Source organism: Callithrix jacchus, chromosome 13 (assembly GCF_049354715.1).
Source record: "Callithrix jacchus isolate 240 chromosome 13, calJac240_pri, whole genome shotgun sequence".
In the NCBI taxonomy this organism is placed as follows: Eukaryota; Metazoa; Chordata; class Mammalia; order Primates; family Cebidae; genus Callithrix; species Callithrix jacchus.
This window is the reverse complement of record NC_133514.1, coordinates 91,497,778-91,521,748: the sequence shown is the minus strand read 5'-3', so window position 1 is coordinate 91,521,748 and position 23,971 is coordinate 91,497,778. Positions and strand designations below refer to the sequence as shown.

General features: G+C 47.6%; 1 protein-coding gene across 22 annotated transcripts in view; it reads left to right on the top strand.

Annotated features, from left to right (window-relative positions):
- The first annotated feature begins 1,004 nt into the window (after positions 1-1,004).
- Positions 1,005-23,971, top strand: part of ZBTB7C (zinc finger and BTB domain containing 7C) — a 388,369-nt gene continuing 365,402 nt past the window's right edge. For 18 of the 22 annotated variants that reach the window (XM_035270999.3, XM_054244168.2, XM_035270993.3 and 15 more), the window contains exon 1: positions 1,005-1,162. The gene's annotated coding sequence lies outside the window, so the exon portion shown is untranslated. Of the gene's footprint in view, positions 1,163-1,512; positions 2,034-23,971 lie in introns of those variants that run through there. The other 4 variants (XM_078346945.1, XM_078346937.1, XM_078346940.1 and 1 more) reach the window with 1 other exon arrangement.

The window sequence follows — 23,971 nt, the reverse complement described above, 5'->3', positions numbered from 1 at the left end:
CCTTGGCAGTGCGGCGCGGTGACTGGACGCGTCGGAAGACTGCCTTCCAGGTCGTCCCCGAGAGTGACAGGCGGCCCGCCGCTGCTCCCGGGCGCGCGGGGTGCTGAGTGCGGGGCAAAGGGCCCAGAAGGATGGGGATCCCGGTCCGCAGCGCGGCCGGCTGGGAGTGCCCGTTGGGATTTGGGTACCCTGGAGCACGGCAAGCTTGCGGTTTCTGATGCCGGCTAGGCGTCTTGCTGCGCTCGCTGGAGTGCCAAGAGCATTTGGGAAACTAACTTCTCGCCCCCACTCCTTGCTCCCGACTTTCGGGTGGAAAAGCAGTTGCCGAATTATTTTATTTCCTCCCCCATCGGACTTTGCAAAAATAGCCGTGCGCCGGGGCGGCCGAGTCCGTCTCTGCCGCACCGCTGCCCCGGGTCGGGTGTGGACCTAAAAATACCCGGCGGTCCCGAGCCTGCGCTGGGGGTGCAGGTGGGTCCGGCCGGGCCGCAGAGGGCGTCTGGAGACCAGAGAAACGGCGGCCGCCTGGCCCCTCGCCTCGGCCGGGGCTGTCCCTTTAAATCCTGGAGGAGGCAGAGAGAAAAAAGCAAAGAAAGAGAAAAGACGCGGAGACCCGAGAGGCTGGCAGCGGTGCCCGACCCCCCACTCCGCCCCCGCGCCGGGGCCCGACTCCCGCCCGCCGCCTCCGTGGGTCCCGGGCGCCCCCCGCGGCGCCGCCCACTCGCCACAGTTACTGTCAAAATAGAAATTAGCGGAGCTGGAGGGGGCTGGGGCGCAGCAAGTGCATGTGTGGCGGGGAGGCGGCAGGCGCGAGTGACAGGCGACCGCAGACATCCGGGCCCTTTAGCCCCGTGCGATCCCCGAGCAGGCGGCGCGGGCGCGGGGCTCCGGGCGCAGGGCGCGGGGCTGACAGCCGCGGCGCGGGAGGCGGGGCGCGGGGAGGGCGGAGGCGCGGCGCGGGGAGGGAGGAGCTGCCCGCGCGCCCGCCGCCGCTGCTCGGCTCCACACCCGCCGGCGCAGCCCCGCCACGAGACTCTGACAGCGGCGCGGCCGGCGCTGCTCCGGCGCGCAGGGACCGGCGGACCCCGGCGGAGAAGGAGGACGCGAGGACCGCGGCTCGGGGCCAAGTGCGGGAGGCGAGCAGGGCCGGAGGCGCGCGGAGGTGAGCGGCTTCGCGTGTTTGACTCGGGCTCCGGCTGCCAGAGTCGCGGTCTCCCTTGCACCTCGGCAGCCGAGGAGGGTCGGGAGGTCGTGGGGCGCCGGGAGGGTAGCTTTGCCACGGCCACGCAGGAAAGCGGTCGCGGGGGCGGTTGCTAGGAGGCCGGCGGTCCGCGCTTTCCGGGGCGCAGGCGGGGCAGGGGCGCCCTCCGCGCGGCGGGCAGGAGGCGGGGGGCTGCGGTGGCTATTCAGGGGCTCCGTGCGGCAGCCATGCAACCGAGGAGGCGGGAGGAGGGAGGGAGGGAAGGAGGGAGGGGAGAGCCAGCGGAGAGCGAGCCAGCGAGCGGGCGCCGTGCCTCCTGGCTGGCACCGCGGCCCGGAGCGAAGTGGCGCGCGGGGCTGGAAAGGAACTTATGCGGGCGCGTGCGGTCCGGGGCTCCGCGGCGCCTCCGGGCCCGAGCGGGGCGGGCCGGTTGGCAGCCACAGGTGGTTAGTGCCAAAAGTTTTACCGCACTTCTGCCGGGAAAGCGTGGGAGCGTTTTGGTGAGTGATGTTTTCCTGGGAGTTTGGCAACCGCACTTCACGCTGTCTTTTCTTCAAAATTGGAAACTGAGCTGGAAAGGCTGGGATCCCGCACCTCGCGATGAGATCTGAGCACCGAGTAGCGGTCCCTGCCCAAGGCGGCGCTCAAACGGGACTCAAAGATCTTTGCTGCTGTCAAATTGTGAAGCTGGCGGAAATGGGCGCGCACACACAGCTCCTCCAAGCCTTGGACAAGTGAAGCAGAGCCCGGCCCAGTACCTGTCAGCCGCGCAGGGTAGTGCGGGGTCTAGTCCCAGCGACACGCAGGAGAACTGCGCGCGTCTTCACTCAAGGTGTGCACGTCTCTTGCTCCGTTGAAAGCGAATTGTCTCCGCCGCTGTGGTGCTTTGTTTTTCCGGCTGTTTGTCTGATTTTACTAGGATGAAGGCCAGGAGGAGCCAAAGAAAAGCGAACCTGCAGCTCTCCTTATCTTTGCAATTTGCAAAGCTGTGGAGGCTGGTACCCAAGCTTTCGCAGCGCGGGCGCAAGGCGGAGGGGAGCTGGGGGTGAGTGGTATGCGCTGCCTGTCTAGGAAGCCTCGCCGGACCATGTGCAAGGCTAGAGCTGGAGTTTCTAGTGCTTCTAGGACGGAAAGAGGGGTGGGAGTGGGAAGGGAAGACCCCTTAATGGAGGAAGATATACTGTGCCCAGCCCTGGGAGAGAGGCTCCGAGAAGTCCTGTGGCTTGGCCCTGTTCCTCATTGACGGGGTCGAGGAATCCAAGGCAGCCAGATAGAACCACCTCGGTAGGTCGTCCTGGTCTAAAAGACATCATTATTCCCAGAGCGTCCGATACCCGGGTGTTGCAAGTACATACAAAACTGCTTGAGAGGTGGAAACTCTCAGTCCTTCGTTCTCCTTGGTCCAGCAGCTCCCGCTCCCTGCTCCCTGCCCCCTGCCCCCACGAGTACACGAGCAAAAACCATTGCTCTTTGCTTTATAGAGGCCACAGGATTTTGAAGTTGAAAGTCACCCTAGAGATATTAGGAGCATTCATTTTACAGATGAGCAAACTCAGGCCCAAGGAAGGAAAGTGACCTGCTGCAGTGGCTAGAGACCCAGTGAGACCAGAAATGACATCAGCCTTCCAGGCAAGGGTGGAGAGACTTCCCTGGGCAAGGCCTGGTAGGGCTTGAGACCAGAAATGCCATCCCCATACCCCAAGCCCATCATGGACTCATTATCTGGTACTTTCTAAATCCATGCTTGCCAGCTAATGTGATATATTTCCTGTCCCCTGCCCTTGCCTTATAAAAAGCAGGACTGTCACTGCAAAGTCCAGTCTGATACTATCCCAACTTTTCTTGCTCCCTCATTATCCCAAATTCCTCAAGCTCCTTTTGTAACATAATGCAGCTTGATTAGCCAAGAAGTGTTTGCAACCTTTTTCACTGAAGCCCCACTTTCCATAGGATGCCAGAACTCTGTTTTCCTGGTAATTAGATTTTACAGATATTTTTGAAAGGGAGCCCAATTTTGGATCAATTACACTTGGACACAAATGCTGTGCTGTTGTGGATACCGAATGAGAAAGACGAGCAGTTATCTGGGGGTGCTGGAATAAATGTTGTTACGGGTATTTGACACAGCCATTAAACATCAATGAATGGGTTTTCAGTAAATGTTTTTTACTCTGCATTTTATTGAGCAAACAAAAGCGTCTAAATTAAAAAGAACTCCAAGTTGGCCACTTCGATTTTAGCCACTTATTTTGTACCAGTGTGTATGAGTAGGAAGGAATTGAATGATAAACAGAGTGATTATTACATGAACTTTTTACTTCCAAACTATAATATTCTAGGGTGATGCTAGATTTCAGTCTATAATGTCATCTACAGTCCAGCAGAAGTTTATTAAAATAAGCTGGATGCAGTGTGTGTCAATCTGTATTAGTCAGAAATGACTTGCAAGAGAGAATATTTTTGTAAGTTAGATTGCTTTCAAGGACATGCAGTATCAAGAATTCAAGGCTAGCGCAGAGCTGCCGGGTAAAATTCTTCTGCTCTCATGAACAGATAAGAATCAGTGCCCTCCCCCCCGCCCCCTGCATCTCCACATCTCCTGTGTTTACCGGTTCTACAGAAGAAATTAAGATCTGATAACCCGATGATAATACAGTGTTATAATGCTTTTCACTTTCATTGCATGCTAATTACATCAGCATTCCCACAAGATAGATAGTTCAGCTATTTGTTCATATCACAGAGGGAGAAACTGAGGCAGAAAGATGGGGAGAGTATTATTCCTATAACTTTTCCCACTGAATTAACATTCTGAGCACCTTTGGGCTTTCTGGGCTGACCAGGGTATAAGAGACCCCCTAGTAATGTTGCCGGCCCCTCAGCCCTCTCCAGCATGGGTGGCGTGGAGGGGGTATGAAGGAATGGTGGGGTTGTAGTTACAGTTCACTGGAGGCTGTCACTAGGGCATTCTTGTTCCCTGCCCCCGGCTGAGGGTGGGCAGTTGTCCTCCCTCTCATAGCAGGCTGTGGGAACTTGGGCGCGGAAGGACCAGCTGGCTGAGGCTGGGGCGGGGGTGTGGGATCTGTGCCTGTGTAGGGCTGAAGGAGTCCAGGCTATTTATAACCCCTCCTCCCCTCCTGGGAAGAAGAGACTCAAGGGTCTGAAACCATCTGCAGCACTGACTTCTCCCAGGATGGCTGTGTCCCACTGGAAGGAAACCTATCTACTAACCACATGGACAGAGGACACCTGGGTCAACCCCTACCTGTGTGTGGTGTCCTGCAGGGCTTCTTGGAGTGCCAGTTGCCCTGGGGGAATTCAGGATACAAGGATTTTCCACACTTGATCTTATCCAGAAGGCTGAGAAATGATGGGTTACAAGGATTTTCTAGAGCCACTGTGTGTACTTTTTGTCAGATACTAATCTCCCATTTGCACAAAGTGAGCTACACCTCAGAAATCTCATAGGGGAGAACTCAAGAACTCATTAACACAAGGGTAGTTGGCTTTTCTAAATAATGACAACTGATTTTTATGCAGGAGATTTTGTAAGTGGCGAATTAGCTGTGGTTCCCTCTGACTCCAAGCTGAGTCATTTCTGTGTGGGGCTGGTCGAGGAGGTTTGAGGCATGCATTCAAAGCTCTTTCCTTCCTCCCCTGACTGCCCCAGATAGGTTCCCGATGGCCCCTCACCCACCCACTCTTCAAACCAGCACCAAAGTCCTCCCTCCTTTGTCTGGAATAAATAGTACCTGCCATGCCATCAGTTACAACTTCATTTCTGAGGCCAAACAGATTTTTTTCCCTGGGTTGGTGGAGAGAGGAATGAGGTTGGGGTGGAGTGGAGGAAGCTGGCAAGGCACTGAGCTTGTCTTTCTGTTTAACCCTTTGGTGTGAATTGATCCGCCCATCGGAACTGTTTCAGGGGCTCACAGCAGGTTTTATCAGGGTGAACTTTAGTAGAAGGCTGTGGATGGAGAGGTCAGGGCAGGACAGCTGTGGCTGTGGGTGGCACCTGGCCAGCTTTTCACAGGCCTCATATGCTGAAGTGTTTGAGGGCAGGGCTGGCATGTTGCTTGTCTTCGTGTCCTCAGCATCAGCAAGGCCTGGACATGGAAAACGTTTGCTGAATGAATGCTTCGGGCTGGGCATGCATGGATGGGTGGACAGCAATTGGATTTGCATCTTCTTTGCTGTACTCCATGGCAAGGTGAAGGGGGTGTTGGGAAGTACTAACCCCCTTCTAAAGTAATAGAAGCGGAATGTAGATAAGAAGAGATGGGGTTCCTATAGGCATTGTGAGAGCCCTGAGGCCGAGCTGATTAGCCTCTCCGTACCTCTTAACCCCAGTGGATGTTGGGGAGCATCCATTCATCAGTTCAACAGGTAGTGATGAAATCCTTCTCTATAGGCTGTCATGGCACATTCCAGTCTCACAAAGCAGGCAGAGTGAATTTCCTTTAGAAAGGCAGACCAGGCCACTCCCTTTCGTAACCAACCATGGGCATGAGGGATCTGGTCCCTGCCTGCATCTCTGACCTCCCCTTCACTCCCTGTTCTCACCCTTCTGTCTCTTTTTTGATTCTTAAACATATTGAACTCATGTGTTTCTGGCTCGCCTGTTCTCTTTGTCTGGAATGTTCTTCCTTCAGATTTTCCCATAACTGCCTTCTCCACTGACACATCACCCTGGACTATATTCTTTACAGCATCTGACACTATCTGGGATATAAACTGTCTTTTTTAAAGGCTTAACATCATTTTTTATTTGACAATGCTTCCCTTATAATTTAACATACCAAGTAGGCCTGTTTATCAGCTTTCTTTTGGATGCTTCAGGGGCCCTTTTTAATTTTTTTATTTCGTAGGTTTTTGGGGAACAGGTAGTATTTGGTTACATGATTAAGTTCTTTAGTGGTGCTTACTGAGATTTTGGTGTACCCATCACTAGAGCAGTGTACACTGTACCCAGTATGCAGTCTTTTATTGGATATAATCTTAATTCTCCTTTTGTTTATTGTCTGTCTTCCCCTACTAGAGTGTAAGCTCCCTGAGGACAGGCACCTTGTCTGTTTTGCAACCTGTTGGTCTCCTCCTGGGCTATCCCTGGGCATATTCATTTACCAACTACGTGCTCAGACACTGTTATGTGCTAGGCACAGCAGAACAGTGCCTAGCACACAACAGTGTCTGAGCACGTAGTTGGTAAATGAATATGCCAATCAGTGCTGTTGGGGTATATGAACATGAGTCAGCCCAAGGCCCTGCCTTCTGGATCTTTTCAACCTAGAGGCAGAAATGAAGCTTGTTCTTACGTACACTCATGTAGGCAGGGAAGGAAGGTAACACTCAAGAGGTATAGCCCAGGAGGGCCATTGCTGAGAAGTGTTAGCCCTGATTTGACAAGGTGGTTGGCTTAGGTAGTTGGGGTCTTCTTTCAGATGTTCTGTTGGGAGTGTTGGAGCTCTGGCAGCTGACTCACCTCCAGGGCTGGAGTTCCTCTAGCTTGACTGGCCACCACCTCTCTCTCTGTTTATTTAATTCTTTGGTGGGCAAGAGCTCCAAGCATAATGCCATCCTTGGAGAGTCAGGAATGTTGTGTTTTTCCACCCGCTTCATTCATTGGCAGCCTCCTCAGAACAGCTGTGGACAGCTGTCTGCCAGCGTGGATGTAGGGAGGGTTTCTCTTTTGGGCCAGGGGCACACTCAGCTCTGCAGGAGCAGGGAATTCATTCGTGGTTCACACCCTACTGATTTCCAAACCCCACTGAACTGGTGCCTGTAAAAACAGATTCATGAGCAAATTAAAAAACTATTAGCATTCAGTTTACTGCTTATTTTCTGATTATGAAAGCAATAAGACTCATAATAGAAAATTTGGAATATATGGAAAAGAATAAAATCAAAACAAAAACCTGCTACAACACCCACAGTTTGATGTATTTCCTTCCAGTCTTTTTTTCTGGAACCACCAACACACACGCACATACGCATAAATACACACATAAAATATAATCTGGAAAACATTGTTTTCCAAAACTGTTAAAACTCATGCCGTCTTTTACTAAACAGAAAGTTTCCTTTCTCTCGAGAGCCTGATATTCGCATTACCACTGTAAATCACTGATACTTAGAGGAAAATGCCAAGGTTCTTCACTGACTAAGAATATTTTAGCAAGCTTTGCTTCTGTACTTTGGATAAGGAAAAAAGTTGTCCCTGCCCCTTCCAACACATTGTGGATGTGCTTAGAAACATGCCTCTCAAGCTCACCTGTCTCTGTCAGTGTATTAAGGAGTGTGGGTGTCTGATGTTGCAAGTTATCCCCTTAGTGAGCATTTGATCATATTACCAAGTCATTATGTTCCTTAGAAACTACTCGTAATGGATGTGTAGTATTTTTTTTTTTTTTTTTTTTGCCAATCAGTTTGAGCTTATGAGGTTGCTCAGGTTAGCCTTGAACTGATGACCTCGCCTTCGCGAGCGCCATGACCTCTGGCGGGAGCCACTTTGGACCCCAGTATTCTTTAAAGTAATGTAACATACCTTATTTAACCATGACAAGAAAAGAATCAGTGCCCATTAACTAATCTTTCTTTGACCTAAAATAAGAGAGCAAGAGGAACTCGAGAAATACGAACCCGCATTATCGTATTCATGTGTTTAGGGCATCACCAGGTGGGGGACATCTTCACTCCTGCAGGAGCCCCAGGACTTTGTTGCTTGCATTGCTCTGTTCCCAGAGGAATGTGCCTAGAGAAGCATAGGACTCAGAAACTATTTTGCTCAATGAATACAGAATTCTGCCTGTGGGAGATGAGACCCTGATTAAATTCATGGAGGCTTCTTTTGAAGGGCGTGTTTGGGGCCTTGGGGGCTTGAAGGGTTGGAGCATGTTGCATCCTGGGAAGAAGAGCAGGAATTGGCAGCATGGGATAGTTGATTGCGAAATAGTTCTCTGACTTATGAATTTTGGTGGGTTTTTGGAGGAGCCGAGGCTTAGGGGGAATCTTGATTTAGGGGACTAGAAGCACTTAACTCCCTGGAGACAGAAACTGGAGAGACCCAGGCAGGAGGGTGGCATGGGTGGAGCCTCACAGAGTCATGCCTGGGACCAGGGGTTGCAGCCTAAGCCAGGGAATGGCAAGAGATGGGGACTCTTCAAACTGGAACCTCCTCAGGGCCCAGAACCTAGTCCCATGGGAGAACGGGTCCTTGGGGATTGTGAGGCCCCTCCCTGCCTCCAGGCATATACTATCCCCATACTGCAGATGGGGAAACTGAGGCTCTTGAAGTGAAGGAATGATGAGGAGCATAGGTTTTGGGGTTGGTCAGAGCTGAGTCCCATAGCTTAGAGGCTACCCTGCTTCAGCTTGGGCACACCACATAAGCGCTCTGGGCATTGATTTCCTCACCTATGCAATGGTGTTAATAGCAACTTGATAGAGTGGTTGGGAAAATGAGATGAGATAATCCATACAGAGCGCTTAAAATATCTCTAGGCAAAGAATGAGGGGATCCGTACAGGGAAGCCACTGTTATTTATGTTTTGTAAATTTCTACTCCTAACATGAAGGGAGAGATGAGAAAAGATAGGATCGGTGCCAAAAAATGAGAAACAGTTAAGGCTTTGTTGTCTTGCTTCTCCTCCCTAAGCAGCTACCCTATTTCAGGGAGTGAAATCCCAGCCTACAAGACTTTGGACTCCTGGGTGTCACGAACTCACACGCAGGTGGAATTAATGCTACCTGAGGGGTGCTAGGATCCCTCCCTCCTTCCCGAATGGAAGGAGAGATGCGCTTGTTAAAATCATGCTATGGCTTCAGAAGCTCAATCCAGATGTCACTGCTGGGGGCACTCTCCTTACTCAGCGCCTGGGCATGGATTGGTCTTTGTAGTGGATAATGTCTGGCCACACAAAGCTGGGGCACGGGGCGGGTCAGTTTTGCTGACTGGGAGCTGAGTGGGTAAGCAGCATATGACCTGGCACAGTGTAGCATAATAGAAATATAGCAAGAGTCACCTATGTAACTTTAAGTTTCCTAACAGCTACCTTTCTAAAAAGTAAAAAGAAGTATGTAGAATTAATTTTAATCGTATATTTTATTTAACTCAATGTATCCAAGATATTATCATTTTAATATGTGACACTAGTCATACTTCAAGTGCTCAGTAGCCCCACAGGGCTAGTGGCTGCCTATCAGACAATGCAGTGAGGCCGGGACACAGGTTGTAGGGGCCACCCCAGGGGAGGCTGTGGCTACTGGGGGACTCTGCATTGGAAGGGAGATCAGCAGGGCCTCTGGGTGGGGACACATCAAAAGCAAGCGAAGTAGAGAAACAGCAGAGGGGCCTGAGACAGGGCTTTTGTCCTGGACCACTGATAAGCGTATAGTATATTCCCCAGGGAGCCATTCCTCTTTTATGGGCCTCGGTTTCCCCGTTTGTAGCATGAGGCTCTCTTTAAGAGCCATTTCAGCTCTGATGTTCTTTAATTCCTCAGAGAAAGACACAGGAAGCAAATTTAGTCCCTTCCCAAGTTTGAGGAGGTGGCTGTAGAGCTTGGAGAGAAAGTGTGGGACACAGAGAGGACGGAGAGGACCGCTGGCCCTGTGTCTGAAAGGATGCCTTACAGAGTTCTGCCTGGACCATTTTTACAGTAGGTCTCTCTGAGAACTGACAGTGTCCAGCCATCACCATGAGTTGCCTTTTTCAAACAATGTGTTTTGGAGATGGGGTGGGGGCATTGTTACTTTTGAAAGGTGACATGGTTTGATTGTTTCAGTTCTGAAGCTTCCTCTGGTTTGTGGGTCATCCCAGATGGCTGTGAATAGCAGCCATAAAAGAGGGGCGGGGCCCTACAGGAAATATTGGAACAAAAAAGGACATTTTTCAGCTCTGTCATAAATGGGCACTTGGCCTGTCAAGAGAGGATGTGGGAAGAGGGAGGAAAAAGCAGCAGGTGTGTTTGGGGGGAAGGGTGTGTCCCTGAATGTATTTTAAGCTCCCGAAGTCAGTGGCACTGGTGTCATTGGACTCTGGTGAGTTGGGATTTGGGGTTTTAATCTCCCCGCCACCAACTTCTGCAGGGAAAGAAGCCTTCTCTTCTTTTGCGGAGTGTCTCCTTTTATAAAAATGAGATTGTCACTAAGTAACTGGCTTGTGTCTACCTGACGACCCCCAACTCCCAGACAGTAAAGGGGCTTGCATGCTCTAAGAGCTGCCTCAGATGAGGCCCAGGAAGGCTACCTTGCTCTCAAATCCCTCCGGAAGGCAGCCGAGGTGCCCAGGGCCAGAACCTGCTGCCACCCGCCTCCCCTTCGGCCAGCCCTTCCGCAGCCACTGTGCCTCCTCAGTTTTTCTCCTGCAGCTAACAGATGACGCAACAGGCTGCCTTGAACTGTTTTTAAATGAGGATTTCTCTTTTATGTTTTTCTAAAGCAGATTTTTTATTACTTTTCCACACATTGTTTGCTTTGAATTTTTAATTTAATTTTTCCGAATAGGTCAACACCTCCATGGTTTAAAATTCAAAAGGTACAAAAGGGGTTTTAAAGTGAAACATCTTTCTTTCACTGCTGTTTCCTTACCCTGAGGCAACCACTATGAATGGTTTCTTCGGTTTAAAGATGTTTTATGCAATACGTGTGTGTGTCCATCTATGTGCATGTGTAGTTTTAAAAAATTTCTCTACTCGAATGGGAACTTATCACACACACTGTATCTCACTTTGCACTGAACGTCTTGGAAAAAGCTGACTGTCCAGCAATTGTATCTTGACTTATTGAACTCACATTCCTATATGGATGTTTTGGTTGTTTTCAGTCTTTTGCTGTTACAATACCCAGTGATTTTTGTATGAAAGTGATCCTTGATTTTTCTGAATACAGGAAAATTTATAGCACTCTAAGAATAATTTTGCTGAGTTATTGTTCACAAGATACTTCAAAGAAGTTGCTTAATTGTTTAAGGACTAAGGTAGAATAAATCATTTTTGGCTGAACTTCTTAAAAATGAATCTTGCATTCAACACTGATTTATTTTTTTATTTTTTATTTTTTTTGAGACGGAGTCTTGCCCTGTCACCCAGGCTGGAGTGTGAGGGCGTAATCTTGGCTCACTGCAACCTCCACCTCCCGGGTTCAAGCAATTCTCCTGCCTCAGACTCCCAAGTAGCTGGGATTACAGGCATGTGCTGCTTCACCTGGCTAATTTTTTGCATCTTTAGTAGAGATGGGGTTTCACCATGTTGCCAGGCTGGTCTTGAACTTCTGACTTTGTGATCTGCCTGCCTCAATCTCCCAAAGTGCTGAGATTACAGGTGTGAGCCACTGTACCAAGCCAACACTGATTTATTAAACCAATGTTTGGAGAGTTCCCATTATGCGCTGGATGCTAGGCCAGGCAATGGGTGGGGGTGGGGGAACAAAGAAAAGGGTGTGAAGGATGGTGCTCACGTCGTGGGGGTGGAGAGGAGGTGGGGTTTGAGATAAGCTGGTGACTTTGATTGGAAAAGAGAACAGATGCAGCTTCATACTGGGGAGAGCAGGTTAAGGCAGCATCAGGCATAGCCTTGACAAAGGCAAATGGAAGCCACAGAGGTCGTGTTGAGCCCTTTGACTTGGGGTGTGGTGCAGGGCATCAGGAAAGGGGCTCTGGGCTAATTGGCTGTGTGGGAGCTGCAGGCTTTCCTGACCCCAGTCTGTGGCACCATGTCCTTGGTCTCCCTACCTCAAGGTCACTGCCCATCTGCAGAGTCCTCCAAAGGGCAGCGTCTTCTGACCTTATGGGCCTTTGAAGTCCCTCTGGCTTCAGAGTCTGAGCAAAAGCTCAGTGAGCAAAGCTCTTTCTCTCAGGCTAATCCCTTCACAGCAAACAGGCAGCAATGGCTGAGCAGCCCTGTGGACAGAGGGGGCTGTGGACACTGGGGAGAAATCATCCTTGCTGTGTGTAAGAAGGCACACTTTGTCTGCCTGACCTGCAGATCCCAGGACCTGTTCCTGTGTCTACATAGCTCCATGTTCCCCTCTGAGTTGAGGGAGATCTGCTTCTAATGAATGCTGTCCCTAATCCAGGCAGCCTGCTTTTTGGGGGGGCTCAGGATGCTTTTGGAAACAGACTGCAGACTGAGAGTACAGACCTCTATCAGCAGGCTTGAAGGCAACAAGCTAAAATTGCTGAATAGTTGTGGATTGGCCCTGGAAATGACTGGTCACACAGAAGCTTTGCTGCTTTTGTGTGTGCGCAGGTAGGGACACTGCAATCCCATGGGGAATACAAGGAGCGTTAGGATTCTGATGGGGTCTTTAGTCCTGGTTGAGGTTCTGCAGGGGATTAGGAGACACTCAAGACATGGTCTTGCCTTCAAGGATGCAAAAATCTATTTGGGAAGATGAGGATATATGCAAGACATAGACAAGCTTATGCTGAAGAGCTAAATGACATAGTATACCTTGTAAGATTTTAAAGAAGAGTCCTAGAATCTATGTGCTTAGAGTTGGCAGGCTGTGAGACTTGCGATGAACTTGGCAAAGAGAGCTGGTAGGCAGATGAGAACTGACATTACTGAGCAGCCACAACTAGCACTTCTTATGTGTGACATAGCCACTAATTCTCACAGCCACTTTCGATTAAGTGTTATTATTCCAAGTTAGCAGATGATGAACTGTGGCTTGGAATGTTTAGGTTAACTTGTTTGAGAGGACGTGGAAGAGCTCTGATTCTAGAGCCTAAATTCTCTCCACTGCACCTAAATTAACCCACAAGTTCCCAAAGGGTATTCAGGTGGGGCAATGGCCTGTATGAAGTAATGGCAGTGGGACCAACATGACGGGGGCCAAGCTCAGTGAAGAACTCTGTGGGTATGTGCAGGAAAAAGGAGGAAATGCATTTGGTTAAGGGGGTCAGGCATGGGGAATTAATTGCAGCAAATCTTAACTCCCAGGCTGGTTCCCTGCTCTGTGCAGTTCACATCTGGCTTTCTGCCTAGTTTAACTGAATATACTTCTGGAAATGGCATAATTTCCATGTTAGCCTTAAACAATGAGAATTTAGGAAGAGATAATCCACTTGATACCAAGTACTAAAACCATTTATTTTAGTCCAGTGCCAAACTGGAATGATTTTTATTCATTGACCAATATCTCTTCATAGGGCATTTCAGGAAATTGCTTTTGGAGCCACCTAAAGCACTGTTGTAAAAATGCAACTACCAGCACCAAGAAATATCAGATCACTAAATTCAGGTGCTAAGACAACCAGAGGTAGGCGTCCACCCATGCTTTATAATTCTATAGATGGATACTTCTATATTTCAACTTCTATGAGAGCCATGTGACTTGCTGACAACCACCGCTGTGGCTCGTGGTTCAGCATAAGAATTCCTCTTGTATTATATTCACTCTCTGTGTGATGTGGGCCAAGTAATATGTGTTGTTAGGGGTGATGAGTGGACAGGCAGAGAGGGAAGGATTTGAAGGCTAACAGATCTTGTGTAATGATTAGGCCGTAAAATGTGGCAAGGAGATTCAAGGACCTTATTCAAAGGCTCACGTTTGCATATACTTCCTTCAGTGGATTTATTATCCATCTTTGTAATCTCAAGGTTTCTCTGTCCTAGTCTAGCTTACAAATAAATATAAACCACTTAAACAAACAAACAAAAAAGCCCTCCTATTTTTCTGTGTGTCTTTAGCCCTTGAGAACCTGTGCCTTAATGAAGTATGAGTAGGTGGTGGATCGGGAGCTTGCCTGATGAGGTTTTGTTCGTGTCAGGCTTCTTGTCTCGGCTCTTGCAGAGTATTTATTGAAAGCTCCCTGAAGGCAGCGAAGGTGCTTCCGATTTCTCGTTTAGCTCCGATGTTACATGTGCGTGTGCTTGTTTTGCAGACCATCTCCTAATCTGGATAATTTCCAAGAACTCAGAAATCTTGCATATAAGCTGGGTAGCACAATGACAAAGCAGAGGGCAGCATCCTAGTTCCTGTTCTTGCCCACCATTGGAAAATAGGTGTGCCCTTGCCTCTGTCTCTACCTGGAGTACTTGGATGTCTTTCTAAACTGCTTTGAGTGGTGGGTAGGGATGGAGAGAAATGTTGTAAAAGTGAATTATTTGATAAAATATTTCTGTTTACTTTACAGAAAGCTAAATCATGCTATATTCTACCCCTGTTGCTTTGCCGGAATTTCTTGTGACAGATTCTAATGCAACAGATTCCACTACCTCCCTGAGAGTCACCTATTTGTAGAAGTCATTATAAGCCATTGTTTAATTAACGGCTTTTTTCTTTTCCTTCCTTACAATTTTTAAGACCCTGCATCTTTATAGACCTGACTCACCAACTTTCTAAGTTTGGGAATTTTTTGCCTCTTCTCAGATTCTGGATCATACTTCCCTAATCTCCTGTTCTTTGTTTAGAAATGGCTGAGACCAGCCCAGACTTTGGCTTTAGGTGGGAAGCAGTCTCACCACAAAAGGACATAATTTTGTATGAGGCCTCTGCTCCCAGTTCCTGGGTACCTGGAGACTGAGCTCGCCTTCCTGCCTGCTTCATGGGCAGACTAACATTTTTACCAATGTCAACTGTTACATTGCCTGAAAAAGTAGCCATTTGTCAGTGTAGTAAAGCATTCGAATAGAACACATGTGCACACATCCACTGTCATACACCTCACCCCCACACATGCATTTAAATAGAGCATTTGAATAGAACACATGTGCATACCTCCACATTCATACCCATTGCCCCTAACCCTCTGACACTCTCTCTCTCTTGCGCTCTTTCTCTCTCTCTCTCTCTCTCTCTCCCTCTCCCTCTCCTCCCTTAAATAAGATCATGGATGGAAGGCACCTGGCACAGTGACTGTGACAGAGGCCAGAACTCAGTAAATATGATTGACAGTCACTAATGTTATAATGATCATGCCCAGGAGGAAAATAGAGCCCCCAGACCCTTTGTTGTCACGCTGGAGATTCAGAAGCCACTCTTCCTTAGCTTAGTGACCCTTCCTGATGCTTTTTTATACTCTATCCTTCACACACACACAGCACATTAAGAGTCAGTTCATTCTTGGATGTGTGCAAAATTCCAATTCCTGTCAGGAGAATTTATGTGTGGTTTTAGAGGGGATAATCGACCAGTTAGTATGTGCGCGCTGATTTTATACACATACGCGTCGCCGTTTACAGCACACATTATAACATCTTCAGTCTCTGCCAAGAACGTGTATTTCTTAGCCCCGTGCATTTGCATATTATGGGTTCATAATTTCAAATAGCTGTAAAGATCTCTATAGAAAAATGTAGTCACTGTACTCTAATGTTCTAAATCTCAATATAGTAGTAGAACCTGGCTAATTTTTACCCCTGCTAATGTCCTAGCCTTGTAATTTTTATACACATACGCACACACGTAGACACACACAGATCTCTGACGTTACCCTACTTCTAAGCAAGGATTTAATAGCAGGGAGCTGAGTTACACTGCCTACTCCCCAGACTTCATTACCTTTCCAAAATATATCATACACATGGTGCAATGTACTGCGGTCTTATTACAGATTATTACAAAGAAAAGATTTGTCAAAATGAATGAACCCATTGCATCTGATCTTTCCCTGGTTCAGGTCCCTCACCCCAACCCTTCAGCTTGAGTCATCTGCCGAACCTGTGGCTTAGCTGAGCTAAGCTGATGAGGCAAAGAGCTCTTCAAAAATTGTTCTTTCAAGCTAACATCACCAGAAAACCCAGCTACCTACACCCTACCCTCTAATCAATCGTTAGAGAATCTGCCAGAAGCAGCACTTGATTTGACCAAACAAAATAGAGCAGCAGGACAAAAATAAACTTCTGAGACATTTCTTAAGGTCTTGCAGGTACAATGCACCTGCATTTTAAAAATGGTTACATTTTTGGAAGTTTAGAAAAAAAAATTATGCCAACTTGAAATCTAGTCTATTCTACCCCATTTCAGTGTAGGGAGAATTAAATAGCTGAGCCATGGAAGTTTTCAAGTGCAATAGCTATGATAGAAATACTGCAAAATCCACTGTAGCATTGCCGACCTCAGGCCACGGAGACTGGAGACTGGAGACTGGCCAGGGCTGGGAAGGGGAGCTGGTGGCTGCTTCGTTGTGTCCTCTGCTTTGCTCTTTTGATGCTCAATCAGAAAGCAAATGCTGCAAAAGGCACCTTGAAGATTAGGAGCTCTATGTCTCTTTGGGTATCTGGGAGGGTCTTGGTTTTCTGAAAGCAAAGAAGCATTATTTTTCAGTGGCTAAAGCAGCACGGTTCCTGACGCTGGTGCCTGAGGCTGATGACTTCGGCTTAGTTATGATTATCTTGGTACCTCTCAGATTTTGCCCTTTGTGGTTTATTTTTAATTAGGGATGATTGCTGTAGTCCTGTGTGTGTGTGTGTGTGTGTGTGTGTGTGTGCTCACATATGTGCATATGTGTTACCATTTGGAAGGTGTCCTGACCGAAATGACTTTAGTTTTGATTCAGAGCTTAACCAGAGAAGAATCAAATGAAATATTTACGTTAAGACATTCTTCTAACACTGTTAACAGCTATATTGAAGAATGATTTATGTGCCATAGAATACACTTTTAGGTGAATTTAGAGTGACCGACTTTAGAGTGAGAGACAGGGAGAGAGGGTATCGGTGAGGCCAGAAAGGGGAAGAAAAGGGAAAGGAGTCTCTTCGTTCCAGGCCTGTGCAAGTGCGTTGTCTTGCATCACCTTCCCTGCAGAAGGGAGCCAAGGGAGTGGCTTGGACTTTTGCACTTGGACTATGGTGGCTGGAGCAGGCCCAGTGGGATGGCAGGGGTTGGAGGTGCAGAGGTGGGGGTGGGGATGTTGGGGGCAGCAATACTCTGGGCCGGGCCCCTCGTGATTCCACTCAGCTCCCACCATGGCAGGTGGGCTCTTCAGGGCTTGGACAAACATTTCCTCCCTGGTTACCTGGCACAAATGCCAGGTATTGTCACATCAGAAAGCATACTTATCAGCACATTTGGTAAAAACCACTTCCAGTTCTCACTAACAGACAAAGCTGAAGGGAATTTCTGAGGTCATCCGGGCCAGTTTCCTCTATATCCACACAACCAACCACTGTCCCTGGAGCTGAAGTAAGAGGTCTAGGGACACTCACTGGTCAGCAGTAGAGCTGAGCCTGGATGATGATCTCCCAGTTTTCCAGGCCCTTTTCACCACACTGTCCTGCCAGAATGACCCTAGTGTGGGCATTGGAGGAAGAGGGCAGAAAGGCAACATGGAGGTCACCAAATACTCATTTGTCTTTTTTGTAGGTTTCTTGCAAAGCACTTCCCTCCCTCAGCTCCTGAGCAATTATTCGCTGCCCACAGCAATCTCAGCAAAGTTGCTCTGCTTTCCCAGTCTGATCTCTTCATTGTTTGTGGGATGGGGGAGAGATTTTGGTAAAAACTGGAAAAACTGCTAGATGAGTTCTAAAAGAGCTGTAACACTCCCAGACTGATTTTCAAGCGGCTCTTACCATTTAGCAGCCCTGAAAGGATTGGAGCTCAAGCATGGAACTTCCTCGCTTTGGCCTTTACCCAGTAAGCAGCAATCTTGATTATACCTAATAACTCCAAGCAAGAAATGAGGCCAAGCAGAGAAACACAGCCATAGCTTGCACTTGGACTTCTGGGCAGAAACCACAATTCTAAATCCCAGTTACATTCTTTTGGGGTGTGTCTGTGTGTTTTGAAAGAAAGTTCTGAAAAACTATATTTTGGGACAAAAAAAAGAGCATTTCATCTTTAAGAATTCAAAGCTTTAAAAAAAAGTTGGTGAAGAAACCAATTGTATGTATATGCAAGTATTTGTTAGACATCCAGTGTGGTGGGAAGGGAAGATCTTGTGCTTTGAAAGGGGACCAGTCTTTCCCTCTGATTTAAGGGACGGGCACAGGGAATTCACCCTGCTGTGATTCTTACTTAGAGCCTTTCCTTTCAGCCTTTGCCAGCTGGTGTGGAGCAGAAAGCCAACGAATGGGGCAGAAAGCCAAGCTCTTCCTTGCACTGAGTGCCAGAGAGAGGAGAAATAGGTAGCAGACCCTAAACAGAGGCGCAGTCCTCACAGTGGCCGATGGCAGTTGTGAGGCATCTTACAACTGAAAAGCTGTAAGAATTTTAACTCCTTGAGGAGATAGCTAGAGGTCTTAGAGCTTTCCTTGAGCTCTAAGACCTCTAGCTTAGAGGTTGGATGAGCCAAAGAGACAAGAGTGCTTAAGAGTGGTTTTCTAGGCAGGGCCCTAGACTACGCCAGCATCTGCTGGGATCTTGTGAGAGATGGGCATTTTGGGGTCCCACCCTACCCAGACCACCTGAATCAGAAACTCTAGGGGTTGACCCAGCCATGTGTAGTTCAACAAGCCTTCTGGGAGGTTCTGATAAACTCTCAAGTTTAAAAACCACAGCTGTATCAAGAAGGAGGGTTCAGTTCAGCAGTGATTGTTAACAGCTGAAGATCAGAATACTGATTTTGTATTATTTTTGTGAACATGGTAATTTGTTAAGCTGTGTCTGGTTAATTTAATAAAAGATTTGATTATTCTGTAGAAAATATAGTTGACTGACTTGCATATCAAACATTCAATGAACTCCACTCAGAAAGAGAATAAAAGAAACGTTGGGAGTCAGATAGATTGGGCTTTCAACCCTGGCTCTGCCACTGGACCATTTCAAGTTGAACATGTTACTTCAGATTTCTGAGCTTCATTTTTCTCCTTGAGTTAAGATCAGAGTAACAATGACAACTTCATGGAGTTCTGAACAGTAAAGGAGAGACATCTTCTAGGCAGAACCTAGCTCGGTACTCGAGCCCACCGGGCTTATAGAGAGGACATCCCTTCACTTGGCTGGCTCAGTTCTGAGGGTGCTGCATCACGTGGCAGCACCTCACTGCACAGGAATGTGGTTTCAGCTAGGCTCTTCAGTGATGAGCAGGCTGGGGTTTGGGCTTAGGGTAGCCTGGACGGAGGTGAGGCTATGAGCCTACCCTGGGGAACACCCAAGAAAAATTCTGCCCATTATAACTGATGTTTTCCTACATCAGGCACTGGGCTTACGCATATTTTTTCCTATATCAGGCACTGGGCTTACACATATTTTCAGTCTCTACAAGGACCCTTTAAAGGCAAAAAATAAAATAAAATAAAAATCCAAGAGTCACAAAAGTAAAAGGCCTGGCTCTGGGTCATACCTCTAGGAAGTAGCAGAGTCAGGAATTGAATCCACTTTTTTGTCTATCTTTGAAGCTCTCTGTCTCCACCCTGTTCTTCTATAACCCCATCTACAGGGTGGTGTAGACCCTCAGGTGCTCACAAGACCTAATACGCATGCACGCACGCACGCATGCGTGCACTCATGCACACGTGCGTGCAAGAAGGGGAGGGGGGGAGAGAGAGAGAGAGAGAGAGAGCGAGAGCAAGCGCGAGCGCGAGTTTGTTAAAGGGCTCTGAACATCACTCCATGAATAAATGACGGAATGTGGTTTTGCAGCCTGCTACTCCCAGCCTGAAGCCTCCACATTAGTTCAGACTGCAGGGCAATTATTTAGAAAGTGTGATGACTCAGACAGGGTTGGGCTGCAGTGGAACCTGGTCCAAATAAAGACTCGGGGGCAGAGGAGAGGTCAACTTAATCCTGTAAACAAGACAATACAGAACAAGGGGAGTGCAGTCTTTGAACTCTTAAGAACATAGTACTGATATTTACTTCTAAGGAATCTCTTTGTCCCTACTTGTTCTAGATCAATCAACTATCCACATACTACCAATTACTTCCATATAAGATGGTCTGAATTGCACAAATATCTCTCTTCCAGCTCCAGCTTCGATGATACTAGTGTTTGCCAGTTTATTTTTATTTTTTTTCTCTGTTGCCCAGGCTGGAGGGCAGTGATGCATAGCTTTGACCTCCTGGGTTCAAGCAGTCCTCCTGCCTCAGCCTCCCAAGTAGCTGGGACCACAGGCATGTACTACCGCTCCTGGCTGTCAGTTTAAATAAAAGAAGATATTTCAAAATCAGTTTGCTAAAGCCAACTTCTCTCAGGATTTCCCATTATAAAAATGAGAGCAAAGATAAGCACTGCTATCTTTTAAAAATATTTTCAAACAATCAGTTATTCAATAACAGTTTATTCCATTCTTTCTATATACCCATACACTGCTGTGTGCTGTGGGGAAGTCTGTGGGAAACCTGGGACATAATTCCTGCCCTTAAGGAACATGTTCTTTCACTAGGGAGAAGAAGTGAATATCCATTGAGACAAAATGAAAAAAAAAATGCAAGATAGATTTGTATTTATATTTGGCATTGAGATTAAGTGGCAGACTGGTCTTGAGGATGTTCGGGAGAGGGACACCAGAGAGGGCAGGGATACTTAGGGTGGTTTTGTGGCTCAAGTGAGTTTTAAAGTATGGCTGGGATTTCAATTGGAGGGAGGCAAACAGGCTTATAAAACAAACCTACAGGGGCCAGGTGCAAGTGGCTCAAGCCTGTAATCCCAGCACTTTGGGAGGCTGAGGCGGATGGATCACTTAAGGTCAGGAGTTTGAGACCGGCCTGGCTAACGTGGTAAAACCCCATCTCTATAAAAAATACAAAAATTAGCTGGGCATGATGATGGGTGTCTGTAATCTCAGATAACCTGGAGGCTGTGACAGGAGAATGGCTTGAACCCAAGAGGCGAAGGTTGCAGTGAGCTGAGATGGGGCCACTCCACTGCAGCCTGGGTGACAGAGCAAGACCCTGTCTCTAAAAAATAAATTAATTAAATAAACAAACAAGACAAAGTAAAAAAACCTACATAGCCAACTAGACCAGCATAGAAGCCGAAAACCAGGCGTTCTGTTAAATGGTACCGTTCATTCTGTTTTGCTGTCAGCTGGTTGGCCTCTTCTGATAAAGCTAGCCCTTGCTGTGTGCATGCAGGTGGTTATAGTGCCCAGGCTCGTATTTTCTCTTTTTGCTGCCCCTCCTCTCTGGCCCATCTTCATGTTAGTTTCTCTGTCTCAAAGGAAGATAGAGGTAAAGAGACGTGAAGGTCAAACTCATCTATTTTGCAACTTAGTGAAGTTCACGGAAGAGATTCATGGTAGGAGGCAGCTAGCTGTAAGTGATGATAAAAATGAGACCTGGGAGTTATCTGTGTATTTCAGATGACCGCGTTTTCCAGTAGTCTCCATTACAACTGCCTCTTCGAAATAAAACCCCATTCATTTTGAGTATCTATTAAAGTGGAAGCTGGTTTGGTAGATTAATGCAATACATTCCTTACTGGACTCTTCTTTTCTAATCTGCCCAATGGGGCTTCCTGGAATGCTGTTTGGCACCCTTTACCTTTCTACCAAAAAAACCTTCTGATGAGTTCAGAAATCTGACCTCCAAATCCACTCTTGACCAGGCTTTGACTGCCTCTCTAGTCTCATTGTCTCTGCATCTTTGCATACTCTGACCCCAGCTACTTTGCTGTTACTGAACATGACACGATATGTCATTCCCTGTCCTGGTTTTTACTAATTGCAGCCCCTTAGCCTGAAATTTCCTTACTGTATTTCTGTTGAAATCCAACTCATCTTTTGAAATTCACCACACGTGCCTCCTACTCCGAGAAGCCTCCCTAGATTATTCCACTGAAACTAATTACTTTGACAGCACTGTGGAGTGAAAAAGCAGAGCAACAACAGAGAAGCTGCCTGCTGGGCATCTGGGAAGGTTTGGAAGATTTGGCGAAGGACAGACTCCGGAGAGGTGTGGGAGACTTGGGATGATACAAAGGGCAATTTGAGTGATATTTCTATTGGTTATCAAGTGGTATCTGATAACATTCTTTGAGATGAAGCAAAATAAGGCTAGAGTTTCTTTTCAATTACCTTAGGTTGCTAGACTTTGAGTCATTGATGGAGAGTCCTTGCAGACTCTGGACAGTGTGCGGCTCTTGAATTTATTCACGTAACCAATTGCATTCTCCCAGCACATCTGTATACATGGCTACATCCCATCATCTTACACTCAAGGTTGTTTTTGTATATTTCCTGCTATTCTATGACCTGGATTTTCCAGAACCACACATCAGGCTCTGATGTGTGGTTTGAAAAATATGGTCACTGTGGGTAAACCCAGCCTCCTCAGCTTGGATTGCTTTCATCTCTTTGGCAAGTATCAGTACACTTCGTTGGCATCTGCTCAATGGCTAGGATGGGCACTGTACTTGCTGAGTGGATGCAAGCAGTAGGCTTAGCATCCGAGTTCACCTGGATCTTGGACTGGTGCATGTTCATCCCCTGTGGATGTTCAACATTTGGCCTCTGCTCTTCTCTATTTTTTCCACCTTTCAGCATCTGACCTAGAAGATTCTTGTTATTAGTGCTGGTTGAACAGGGGTTTGCAGGGGCCAGGGAGAAGGGCAGGTTTTCCTGAGTCAAGCACAACAGCACTGATATCCTTGGGATGGATGGAGAAGCCTTTTTTGACAATCAGAGTTCAGCCTACAGTGTGCTAACCAAAGAGAGCAGCCTATTCTTAGTAGACAGTCTTCCTGATTGCAGTCGACAGGGGGTGGGATGGAGGATAATGGGTAAGGAGCCAGCAAAGGTGGAGATTAGGTGTCTCAGACCCCTGCTTTCTAGTTCATCTATCCTGTAATGTCTGTAACTAAACCATAAAGGGTTAAAAGTGAGTGGATTTGTTGGGAGGGGGAGAATCTCTCCATCATGGAATCAGGGCAGCTGAAAAGGCCACTCTGAGGGAGCTTTGTAGAGACACATGGGCCGTGTGTCTGCCACCCTGGCTGCCAGCAGCACGTCGTGTGGGCTGGCGAGGAGTGAGGAGCAGGCAGCCTTGTGCATGTTTGAAACCACAAATCACGACTCGGCAAATATCGAGGGTTTCCTGTGTATTTCTAAACCGCTAGCTGGAAGAGGTTAAAGGGGCCTTTTGTGTGCTTCGGTTATTTCTCTGCATATGTCTATCTCTTCCCTGCTACCTTGCACTCTGAATGGTGTGTGCATTCTGGGCAGACCTGCCTTTGTGTAGGGCACGTTTGCCCACTTTACAATAGCACGTGCATTTAGACTTGCAAGGCGGGTGACTTTCTGTGATGCCACCCATCCTCTCCAGCTGTACCCCCAAATGAAATCTGTGATTGCTGAGCTGGGCATAACCAGTTGGCTGGGACAGGAACTGAAACTTGTTCTCATCAGTGACCCCCATCAGCCTCAGCAGAGGTCACTGCCGGCTTCCTGATTGCCACACAGTGCACGATATTGTAGGTGCTGTGGTGTGTGTGGCCTATAAAAATACTTGAGGCCCAAACAGAAAAATATTGACTCCAAATTGAAAAAAGAGCTAAAGACCAGAAAGTAGTAAAGACTGAATAATGTATATTCAAAATATCATGTCAGGCCCTGCTGCTCACCTCAACGCCAAGGCCATCGTAGTCACCCCATTTGAAGGATGTGGGTGCGTTTAGGTATGTCAGCTGTGACATGAGATTGCACCTAGCAGCATGAGTCATCATCTCACATGACTTTCTGCTACTTAGGGGTGTCCAATCTTTTGGTTTTGCTGCGCCACAGTGGAAGAATTGTCTTAGGCCACACATGAAATACACTAACACTGGTTGGGCGCAGTCGTTGATGCCTGTAATCCCAGCACTTTGGGAGGCTGAGGCAGGTGGATCGCTAGAGGTCAGGAGTTCGAGACCAACCTGGCCAACATGGTGAAACTTTGTTTCTACTAAAA